General features: G+C 47.3%; 1 protein-coding gene across 1 annotated transcript in view; it reads left to right on the forward strand.

The window, feature by feature from the left end:
• ITPKB (inositol-trisphosphate 3-kinase B) overlaps positions 1–12,225 on the forward strand; it is a 96,141-nt gene that overhangs the window by 2,201 nt on the left and 81,715 nt on the right. The window lies entirely within an intron of this gene.

Here is a 12,225-nt window from a genome sequence, read left to right on the forward strand (position 1 = left end):
TTCTTGGGAAGGTAACATTCATGAGTATTTCGAACAGAGCTGCTGAGTGTAGTTTTTGTCTGATCATTTGAAACACTTAATTCTGTGATTCATTTTGGACGTCATCGAGTGAACTCAGTCTGTACTAACAGGCCAGGAAAATGAGTGATGTGATTCTGTGACAGGGCCCTGAAACCTGTAGATGTGGTTGTGGCGGCTCTGTTGGGTGAAGAACCACCTGGCCTCAGTAAGTTAAGTCGGGACATTGCACTATTTGTGGGGCCAGAGTGACTAAGATACAGTTTGATGTATGAATTCAAATGAAAACCGTGCTTTGAGCTAGGCCACTGGTTTCTTCAATAACAGAATGTTAGATTAGGTTGAATCGCCTGAGTAGGCGGTACCTCCTAATGGCTGTGCGTCTCGGCGGGTACAGGTACATTTAGGTACGTTTTGAAGTTCATCTGTTTGGATTCACCATACTGACGTTGTGCTCAGGCCGTGGCAGTAGACAGGAGTTTGTTTCTATGACATAGTTAATCTCAGCCCTAGACTGTTTTCACTTTTAGGAGGATCAGAGTATCTTACGGAAGATGTAAGAGTTGAAGCTAGCACGTCTGAAAAGGTCTGGACTTTCTCTTAGCTTTTCCAGAGCAAGGGGAATTTCCTAGTTCAGCGTGCAAGGGGTCCCCGTGCGGCCCCGTGGGAAAGTCTGCGTTTTGTTGTAGCAGGCAGCCTTCCGATGCCATCTTGAATTGCAGATGCTAGTCATTGTACCTCCGTGACTTAAACCACAGCAACTGAGAACTTTATATTTCTACTCGACGTCCTAAGGCATTTTGGACCTCAGAGCGTGTTTCTCTGTGACTCCCACTTCAGAAATCACAGTCGATTTTTGAAGACTAGGCATTTCTTTTCATGAAACACCGCTGATGATCAGGAGGCAAATGTGTATGCAAAATCTGGCCCCAACCAGCCAGGCATTTTGTGGCCGGGACGTGGGCCTCAGGCGTGGGTACAGCACCTCGGAGGAGGGATGGTCCACCTGGAAGGGGATGCCGGTAAAGGGCAGGTGGAGAGCCTCTCACTGAAGGCGTGGCCTGGATTTTTCTGCCTGCTTGCCTACAGTTGAAGGCCTGGGGAATGAGATAGTCCTCTGTTCCGTTCCTCCCATTTGCTTTTTAAACCCTGAAGCGTAGCCGGTACAGCCAAAGTTGCTGCAATTTTGTTCTCCAACTTTCCATTCGCCCTCTCTAGTGGTGGATTAGCAGCTCGTATTGGCTGCTTCTCAAAACAGTTTGTCTGTCCTGATGTTTGAAAAGGGCTCTTGTCTGGAAGGGAGTGAAAGGGGAGATAAATCATGACAGGTGATAATTTTTTCTCATTTTTGAGAGGGATGCCAACTGAGAAAGCAGCGGGATGAGCAGCGTTCTCTAGTCAGCTAACAGGGCCCGAGGTAGATGTGAGGCCTGCCTGTTCTCCAGCCTACCTGCCGCCTCCGAACAGGCTTTCAGACACCCACACGGCAAAGCCAGGGAGAAACCCCCGCCAGCTTCGCTCTCTGAATCACGTGAGGCTGGTGGGGAGACTAGGGGGGGAAGGGTGGGTAACCAACTGGAAATTATGGGATCCTGGGGACTTTTGAGCTGTTGGTTGAGTGCTTGCATGGTAAGCCAAGTTTTCTTTCTCTTGTACAGATTATTATGGTGGAGCCTTGTCTGTGACACCAAAACTTCTGCTCACTGGGTCAAAAATCACTTGGTTACCTGATACTGATATTTTGTCTACAGAAGGCCAGACATCCTGATTGACTGGGCCTTTTGTCTGAGCTTTTCAGTATTTTACAGATAACCCCTGAGCCAGTGCTGTCTGAGACCCCACACTACCCACACTCTGCTCTCTTCTCTGGACTTTACTGCTTCTGTTCATACTGCTGCACTGACTCCAGGTGCGCACACACGCACACATGCTCACGTGCTCACACTCATACATGCTCACCCTTACCTTCATACATGCTCACCCTCCCTCACACATGCTCATACACACCCTCACCCATGCTCACACACTCTCACCCTCACACACACTCACACTCAATGCTCACCCTTCACACATGCTCATACACACCCTCACCCATGCTCACACACTCACGCTCACACTCAATGCTCACCCTTCACACATGCTCCTACACACCCTCACCCATGCTCACACACTCTCACCCTCACACTCACACTCAATGCTCACCCTTCACACATGCTCCTACACACCCTCACCCATGCTCACACACTCTCACCCTCACACTCACACTCAATGCTCACCCTTCACACATGCTTCTACACACCTTCAGCCATGCTCACACACTCTTACCCTCACACTCAGTGCTCACCCTTCACACATGCTCATACACACCCTCTTACATGCTCACACTTACCCTCACACGTGCTCACATTAACTTACACATCCCGACACACACTCACACACTCTCACTCAGGCGCACAGGTTTGAAATTGCATGTTCAGCCTTCCAGTCAAACAGCCAACCGCTGGCCCTCAGACCCACACTGAGAACTTTTTTTATGCCACTCAGCCCTTCCACAGAATTAACCCTGTCACGCCTTGTGGGGCACATCCTTTCCTCCCTCGGAGGAGTGACTGTGTGTGATGCTGTGTGCAGGCGGGGGTGACAGCCCAGGGAGCCTGTGGCCTGGCTGCGCTGTCAGCTCTCCTGCTGTTTGGTCACACTGTTGAAAGTCCCAGAGCCAGCACACAGGGAATTCAGAAGGCCTCCCTGTAGATAAAAACAAAGTGAAAAGCAAGTTCTTTGGAAATGCACTCGGAAAATTACTTAACCATTTAGATTATGCAAATGAGCAAAGGCCTTTTTACAGGCTGGGCATGTGCTGGGAAGGCCAGCTCTCCTCATTTGCTTCCAGGGGTAGGAGCTGTAAGGACATCCTCAGAAACATGCAAAGGGCTTCAGGCCTTTCCTGCGTCTTCAGCTGAGCCTGACAGATGTGTCTGTCCCTGAAGGAGAACGTTCCAAGTCTTTACACCTGCGTGTCTTATAAAGCATCAGAGTCTTGAAATTTGCTTGGAAGTAATTATATTACTTGCTGTGTTTAGTGGCTTAAATTCAGGCACATTCACACTCGCTATTCTCTGCATTCTGAACAGAAGTGATTGGCACTGAGCAAGGATGGTGCTGTCTCTTCTGTTCTTTAAGACAACTAAAAATTAATCTGCAGTTCTTGACTTTTCTCTCTTATTCCATTTAAGAGTATCTGGGCCATGGAAACATCAGGCTTAAGGTACTATATTAAAATATGCATGTTCTTACTTTAAAAAGCAGATTTTATTGATTTATTCCATAATTGTACTATCAGTGGTGTGTAAAAAACAAACAAATTATTGCCCTAGTTACCTGGGTGGGTATATAACGAAGTGTAAAACAAAATCCTTGGCTTCTTGGTCTCACTGTTTTTTAAGGGCCATTAGAATTCTGTTTCCTTTGCTTTTTTTATATTGACTTGTTTTGTTGCCTCTTTTTAGTGAAAAACTAAAAACTAATACACGTACTAAAAAAATCAATCAGTTGAAAATGGTTCTATGTGGTTTTGAAAAGGGTAAAATTTTTATATGGGGGTAAATCAAATTAAAATTTAAAAGCCTCAGAGAGATATTTTTAAAAAATGAATCTAGTGGTGAGTACTTTTCAGTAGAAAATTCTTTTCTGGATGAGAATATTGAAGGCCCAGATTTGTGGGGTTTGAGTTCAGGTGGCGTATGCTGTTTCCTTAAGAAGGGGTACCCTTCTTCTCTCTCAGAGGTATGGAAGGGTCTTTCCAGCAAGGCCTCAGCACCTTTCAGATCTCAGAGGACCCGAGTCGTTTATATGAGGTTCCAGGTGTTGCTTTGATCTGTTTAGGGGTGAGGAAACCACGCCTCAGAGAAGCAGAGGAACAGTCGTGGGCCCCGCCTCTTTGGCTCAGTTTCGTCCTTTCAAAATGTGTGTTTTGCATGAGGATGATCCCATGGGAGTCTGTCTAGTTCTGACTCACTGTGACTATATAATTGTAGACATTTGATTCAAAACCTGATGTATATGAAGCATGTCACACTTTATAGTGTCCGGAAGTGTGACAAGATTTCTTTGGTGTGGACCTGGGGCACTGAGGCTGAAACTGGGTGCGTGTAATTTTGTGCTTTTACTTAAGACCCATTAATTGCTCTGCCTCTCTCCTCTCTCTTTACTGGAAAAATGATTCTTTGTAATTTCACGTTGAAAAAGCGTCAAGATAAATCTCAGGACAGTACCCAAGATTCTCATTAATGATTAGATTCATATCGGAGGCTGTGCTGGTAGGATGCCAGGACATTAACCTGAAAAGTCAAAGATGCGTTCTGTTATCCGACGGCTTTGACCTCTTCAGACATTCGAGTTTAGAAAATGAGGCTTTGCCTACACAGAGCCAAAAATCACTTCAAAAGACTTTGTTTCATCAAAGATAAAAGTGATTCAGCCAGCTTAAAATCCCTTCAGATAAAGATGGGGTGCAGAGAAAAAGAGAGATCGATGTCTAGGCGTTGCAGAAACACAGCTCAAGATTCACCTAGCCTTTCGGTTTTGCAAAAAAAAATGCGTTAAACCAGTCGGTTGCTGCTTTTAGAGGAATGTACTTCAGGTATTCCGTAAATCATTTTCAGAACTTTCGTTTCTAAGCGCCGAATTGCTCCCCAGCCACTTTTCTGATTTCGTTGGCACATACCTGTTAAATGCAGCTGCAGATTAGATTAGTTCTGCGTAGTTTATTTATATTTCTAGGAGCATTGATAACATTGTTCAGGCTTATTTTATTTTGTCAGGTTTCAACTTAGTTATCTAAAGGTATAATTTTAAAGTATTTAATGGAAAGAAATTTATATCTTGGAAGAAAAAACTTTGTAGACTTCGGTTAATCAGCAGGTGACTCAGAATTAACTCAGGATTCTTCTAAGTCCTGTGTGGTCACACCTTCCATGCAGACGGCTCTAAGGGTTTGGATAGGAGACGAGACCTTGGCCTTGTAGGTTATACACCTTGTGCCCTCAAATCTGTGACAAGTATGCTTTGAAGTGACTTTTTCCTGACCAGGTAGAATTGGTCCTGTGAACGAGGTATTGTTTGTGACTCAGGGGAGCTCTTGTTTACGAAATCACACCAAACCCAACTGTGCACTCCTTGGTATTATGAAAAGTCCGTTAGAGTGGCAACTGCCCTTTTCTCGTCTGGATATTTGGGATTTACTATGGCCAGTTCCTCCGAGACTCTGTGCCCTTGCTGTGACTGCGTGCTATTAACCTTGTGAGCTGAGGATGGTGGTGATACAAGTGGTCTCAACAACATGCAGCAGAAACACCCAGCACTGGAGCTTTCCCTCAGACCCGTGGGTCCAGTCCGCCTGACGGTGGAGCCACCTTGGTGATCTGGAAGAATCCACTGGCCTGGTCCCATGACCCTATAGTCGAACTCCACTTGCTGTAGCTCTGCCCCCAACCTTGAGCCTCACGGGGTCCTCCCAGACACCTGGTCGTTCATTTTTCCAGGGATGAGCCATAATTTAAAGACGATGCAAGTCTCCTTGGCTGAAAGACACCATAAATATATATGACCTCATTAGGATGGTAGGCCTCTGTTCTTGCTGTTAAAGAAATAACAAAAACTTCTCTATAGCTTACATAACTAACGTAATATAAACTTGGGCATGAGGCAGGCTTTAGAGCTCATTTGTTCCAATATCCACATTTTAGAAAAGAGGGAAGCAAGGCCAGAGGGTATTCAATATAGTTATAGGATCCATGTTTACATTCCGCTTTTCACTTAAAAAACTTGTTAGTGGATAAGCTCCTTACTCAGCTCAGGAGACCCACCGAGGCCTTAAACACAGTGCATGTTTTTATTTATTTTTTAAAATTTTTTCTGTTTTTCTGGTTTTTATTTTTTTTGAAGAAATTAGCCCTGAGCTAACATCTGCCGCCAATCCTCCTCTTTTTGCTGAGGAAGACTGGCCCTGAGCTAACATCCATGCGCATCTTCCTCTATTTTATATGTGGGACACCTGCCACAGCATGGCTTAATAAACGGTGTGTAGATCCACACCCGGGATCCGAACCAGTGAACCCTGGGCCTCTTAAGTGGAGCATGAGAACTTAACCACTATGCCACTGGGCTGGCCCCTACCCCACCATGTTTTTAAAACATTGGTTAAAGGAATGGGGGAATGAATGAGAAAAAATATCTCTGTTGCATTATCTACCCATAGAAGAAATGCCTCTGAACCATCTGGAAGATGAAGAACAAAGAAAGGAAGAAAAGAATAATGAAGGCAAGCTCACTGCTGATTCCTGTGACTCGCGGTGGTGGGGGAAGGAGCCGGGCTGAGGTGTGGGCCACCTGGGGGGACATTCCAGTCTCCATATGGCCTGTAAGCCGTCTGGAATATGGGGACAGTAAGAGTGACCTGGGGGCAGGAATTCAGTGATGCGGTGTTGATGACAGTGCCCAGCACTGCACCTGGCCCGTGGCGGAGGCTGGAGGCATGTCAGTCGAGGTGGAGCTGGGAGACATCTTGAGGGCTGGTGAGGCAGTTCTGTTTGGAAAATTCGTTGGACTCCTTGAAAGAAATGCCCTGTAGCAACTGGGATTTTGATCAAGTTCCACTTTCATCCCGATACAATCTTGGAAAATGATTCTGCCTCAGCCAAAAGGCTGGAAGGAAATTAATTTCTTCAGGCCAGCCCGGTGTTGTAGTGGTTAAGTTCCCACACTCTGCTTCGGCGGCCCAGGGTTTTGCTGGTTCAGATCCTGGGCACGGACCTAGCACTGCTCATCAAGCCATGCTGTGGCGGCGTCCCACATAAAAAGTAGAGGAGGGTGGGCACAGATGTTAGCCCTGGGCCAGTCTCCCTCAAAAAAAAAAAACAAAAACAAAAAGAAAGAAATGAATTTCTTAAAGAACCGTATTCACAGGCTCCCTGTGAACTTACAGACTATTGTGGAACCCCACGCGGTTTCCTGAAGTGTTTTCCCAGAACAGTGAGGATAAGGCTGGTCGTGCCTTCTCTCTCTGTGTTCTGGTGTCCTTTCCTTTTGTTAAATTGTGGGACTGGGGATACTTTCGGGCTGAGAATCAGACACACACAGGTGAACAGCCTGGTAGCAGAAGTGCACGCTATACACAGGCCTCAAGGGGCGAGGTCAGCGAGCGCCCCTTTTTGCATTGTGTTTCTCAGGGAAGACCACCGACTCGAAGGCAGGGCCTCCAAGCTTCCTGTGACCAGGAATGACTTGTGATCCTCGCACAGGCTTTGGACTAACTTGCCTGGTGTGTTTCTCAACAATTCCATTAATAACTCACCGCTAGAAATCTGACTTTTCCCCTCCGTCGAGCTTCACTTGGGCATTTTATTGACTTGATATCACTTAATGGAAACCCATTCAACGGAAGTTCTCTCTTCAGGCCGCTAGTCAATGCTACGTTTTTTATTTCCTGAAATTTGTACTTCTGTTTTGCTCTAAACCTGCTGATAAGTTTCATAAGTAACCAAGTAGGAGCTACAGATAGTAAGCAAGCAAAAGGAACCTCTGCGATTCAGGCTTAGGTATGATTCAGTCTGGGCGGAGGGGGAGGAGATGTTTTTATTTCCCCCATCTCTGAACAAGTCGGAAAACTTCTCACTCACCCTGCGTGGCGGTGGTTAATTTTCAACTAAAGAGATCGTCCCTCGTGAAGTTTGCTGTTATCCTGTTAATCTAGCATTTTACTTTTGTGGTGAGATTCTGGGTGGAAAGGGAAAATGAAATGATACAGCATCTCCAGTGAAGGCATTGAGATTATTTCCGTTGACCTGGTGACTAAGATTAGGGTTTGCCTAACCCAGACTGATAATATGTGTTGATGATGCAGGGTAAGGCCCCGTCCTTGGCCAAGTAGAACTCTTCTGAAAGAGTGGTCCATTTGCTCACCTTGATCAAGTCGGTCTTGATGCATCAGAGGAGAGGGCCGAGGCCCTCGGCTTTTTGGGCATTGACAGCCGCTGTCTTCTTTCTTTACTGCTCTTAAAGGGTTCTCTGCATTCTGCCCCCTCCCCATCATCCGTTTAATCAGAGTGAATAAACTGATTATACTGTGTTCCAAGAAGACGCTGTCATACGTTTTATACTGCCAGCGCTTGATGTTTTCATACGCTACGGGAGTCTTCAGCCACCGCAGGTCGGAGGCATTGGGTTCCCTGGTGACTGGCTGTCCCCCCAGCTCAGTGTGCAGTCTCTCTTGGTATGCCGCGAGTTGGTGGGCCCTGAACAATTCCAGGGGAGGTCACTGCACCCCCAGGCAGTTCCCAGCAAGTGTTTTTCCAATTTCGCTGACATTCTTTCCAGGCTCAGCTCAATTTGTTTTCTTCTTCTCTATGGCAATTGATGACGGGAGTCATAAAACGTATAATTCAGCAGGATCTCCAAGTGCTCCTTCCACAATTGTATAGGAGCTGCTGTTTGTCTAATCCTCTGCTATGCGTGGGTGTGTGATATTTTCTTTTTTGCAAATTAGCTATCTGAAGAGTAGATTTAATAAAATAAACCTCTTAACTATGGGGAAAGGATACTGGCTGGGGTATGGAGAGGAATTGAGAGTATCACTTCTGTAATCCTTATCTAACCTGGATCTATTAGCAGGAAACTGAAAAGGCCTGTGTATGACAATGAGATAAACAGTTTAATCTCTTAACAATGTCAAGTGGAAAATCCAACCGCAGCCAATAGCTTAAGAAACAGCCAGGAGGTTTTGTCAGGACAGCAGATCCTGAGACCCAGATTGCTGAGCCAAGGGGAGGATAAGTGGTTGCTGTGTGTTAAAGCTGGGAGGTTAGGAAGATACTGTTAGGGTTTGAGAAACTACTGCAAAATGCTTACAGATACAAAATTTGCTAATGTAGGGGACATTTGGAATGCGTTATAATTGATATTTTAGTGTATATGAGGTCACTGCAGCCTTTTCCTCCTTTTTACCATCATCATTGTCATCACATTAAGTACTCATTAGTATTGAGCATCTTGCTAATTCCAAGTAATTGAGGAGACTCAGGGCCTTCTGTGAGAACTTCACTGGGCGTGCTCCTGCAGCACAGTGTGCTGGAAAGACTAGTGCCTCTCAGATTCGGCACTTGCCCCATTAGGGCTTTGGTATCCTCATCTGTAAAATGGGTCTCTTGATAAAGTCTCCCTACTTCGTGTGGTGTTTGTGAGTCTCAAATGAGATAGCATTTGCAGAGTCATTTTGAGAGAGTGAGTATTCTTTCCTGCCTAAATTAGTTTTAATTATGAGTATTGATGATGTTGCTTTTAAAGCTTTCTAGAAAGAGGATGGACAAGGGCAAGCAATGTGTTAGTGCAAGATAGTCCCACCTCTGTGTTGCTGGAAGAACAGTTGCTAAGGATTATGTTGAAAACAATCTATGTCCACAGCAGAGCCAATTCTGACATGGATGTTGCCGTGTGGGCCGGGGAGCGGGGCTGTGCAGACATTCTGGATTACGTCCTCGTTCCACTTCAGCTGCTCGTATAACCTCTTCCTGCCTGAGTGACCATCTCGGCCAGTGTGGGCTTCATCGAAGCTTCCTACCCCTGCGGTTGTCTAAATCGTAGGTGGAGGTGCAGATGTGATGCATGTGGGGCAAGGCTGGCATGAGCGAGCAAGGGGCCACTGAACAGGGGCCTGATGTTCCCGGAACGGGGCTGTTGGCGCCTGAATAATTGAAAGGAGACTGCACTCCATCGAGCGTTTGAGGATACTTAATGGGAACACTGATTCTTCCAATACCACATAGTGGTTTTCTCTTCTGTGTCCTGGAAAATGAAAGAGAGGGATTCAGGAGACTCTTCAGTTTTCAAAGCAGACATTACATTCAGCAGGTGTGTACTAGCACTTCCTAAGGATGGCCGGGCCCTGGACTAGATCCAGAAGCCTGTGCACGGAGCTGGACCTCCCTTCTGGGGGCCGCCCCTGTGGAGAAGTAGATGTTGCACCCAGTGGCTGTCCAAACAGCAGGCATTTATCTACCACGTCTGTCTGCAGATACCTGTGCTGCAGCGAATGGCTTCGTCGATGCCAGCCCTGTCCTTGGGGAGCTGCCCTCCACGGCAAAGCTGATGCCAACAGACATACTTGAGATTTTCGGAACTCAGGAACAAGCTGTGTAGCCATTAAACAAGCACATTCATTAGATATGGGTTAATAAATAATGAATTGGTGTTGGCATGTGAAATGCAGGAGGCTTCCATGCGTGCTGTGGGACAGGGAGCAGAGGAATTGAATTTGGGCAGCAGCTGCGGGCGAAGCAGTCTGGGTAAAGGCCTTGAGGGGTCTGCTGGCTCTGTTAGAAGTGGTCAAGCAGAGGGACTGTTCTGGATCCAAAAGCTCTGGGAGGTTGGAAAGAGAGACGGCAACGCCCTCTCCCTGCAGCCTTATTAATGCCCTACGTTGAACTCCACCCAGACTGGCACTCAGCTGATAAAAGATGGAATACCTGGACAGCAGTGCTGGAAATGTGCTCTTGTGAGGCTGAAATGGGGCCTCAGGCAGCCCCCACCCCAACTGACCAGAGGGACGTGGTCAGGGACACTCGGGAGGGACTTCTGCTCAGTGAGCGTTTGCTGAGCCGGAACCTGTGCAGGGCCGTGGCGGGCGGGCAGCCGGGGGTACATCGTACCGTGCAGGTGGAGAACCCCAGCATGGGGTCGGACCAGCCCGGGTGTGAGTCTGAGCTCTGCCTCTTTCTGACTGTGACCCTGGAGCAACGACTTACCTCTCTGTCCCTCAGTTTGGACATCTGTACAGTGGGACTGCTAATACCCATCTTAAGGTGGTGAGTGCCTAGTACAACGACCGGACAGGCTAAATGCTCCATAAACCACAGCTGCACGGGCTGTAGAGGAGCTGTGCGTCTGTCCTTCCTCAGCATCTGATGCTGCGCCTGCAGCTCACACATTCTCTTTGTTTAGGTGAACGGGAAGTGGGATGCCCAAGGGGGTTTTGCTTGCTGGTGCCCTTCTCCTCCTCAAAGGAAAAGTGGGGTCTGGGGGCTTTGACACTGAGGTTTGTAGGCGGTACATGCTGGAGGAGGATGGCTCGGATGAGCAAAGAAGTCAGATGGTTGGCTGGAGCAGAGGTGGGGGATCGGGCCGGCCAGAACCTGAATTCACACCCTCACTCTGGATGTCACCTTGGCAGGGACTTGACTTCTCTGAGCCTCAGTTTCTTGTCTCTAATGTGAGAATAATGACCCTCTCTCACAGGCAGTTGTAAAGCTGAGATGAGATCAGGCGGCTCAAGTTCCTGGCACAGCACAGGTGTGGGGAGAGGTGACCCGGCTTCCGGCCCCTCCTCTCCAGTTGTCACACTAACCTGCCTTCACCGAGTGGCCCCAGTCACCTCCTCCCAAGTGCAGCTCGTTGTCGAGGATGATGACAAAATAGGCAGCAGGGTTTATTTTTCCAAGGAGGTTTCTCGGTTGCCAGATAGGCCTTGCTGTGTTACCAGGGCCTGAGAATTCGAAGTTTGAAAACAATCCACTGTATTCAGCTGCTGGCAAGGGGTGTCAGGTTACTCCCCCCGGGACCAGCCTCTCCATTCTGTTTGGGAGGTGGACACCGGCTGAGGTCATCCAGGCATGGAATGCCCAGCGTTTGGGGTTATGGAGAGCTCCATTCCTCCTCTCCCCTCCTCGTGCTCCTATGCTTTCTAGGTGCATCTTTAGAGTCACTATAGCTCATAGGAGAGAAGATGAAATATATATATATATACATATATGTAAAAAACACCGCTGCTTTGGATAACCGTGGCTTCTCGCCAGGGAGGCCTCCGGACATGTGTGTGATTTAATCAGCCTCCATTGCTCCCCTGTGTCATATCTGGTGGCAGGCTGGGCACAAGCTTATTAAAATAGGATCTTTCGGGGCTGGCCTCATGGCTTAGTAGTTAAGTTCAGTGTGCTCTGCTTCAGCAACCCGGGTTCATGGGTTGGGATCCCAGGCTCGGATCTATACCACTCATCAGCCATACTATAGTGGCAACCCCTGTACAAAATAGAGGATGACTGGCAGAGATGTTGGCTCAGGGCTAATCTCCCTCAAGCAAAAAAAGAGGAAGATTGGCAACAGATGTTAGCTCAGGGCAAATCTCCCTCAAGCAAAAAAAGAGGAAGATTGGCAACAGAT

Source organism: Equus caballus, chromosome 30, assembly GCF_041296265.1.
Source record: "Equus caballus isolate H_3958 breed thoroughbred chromosome 30, TB-T2T, whole genome shotgun sequence".
NCBI classification, from domain to species: Eukaryota; Metazoa; Chordata; class Mammalia; order Perissodactyla; family Equidae; genus Equus; species Equus caballus.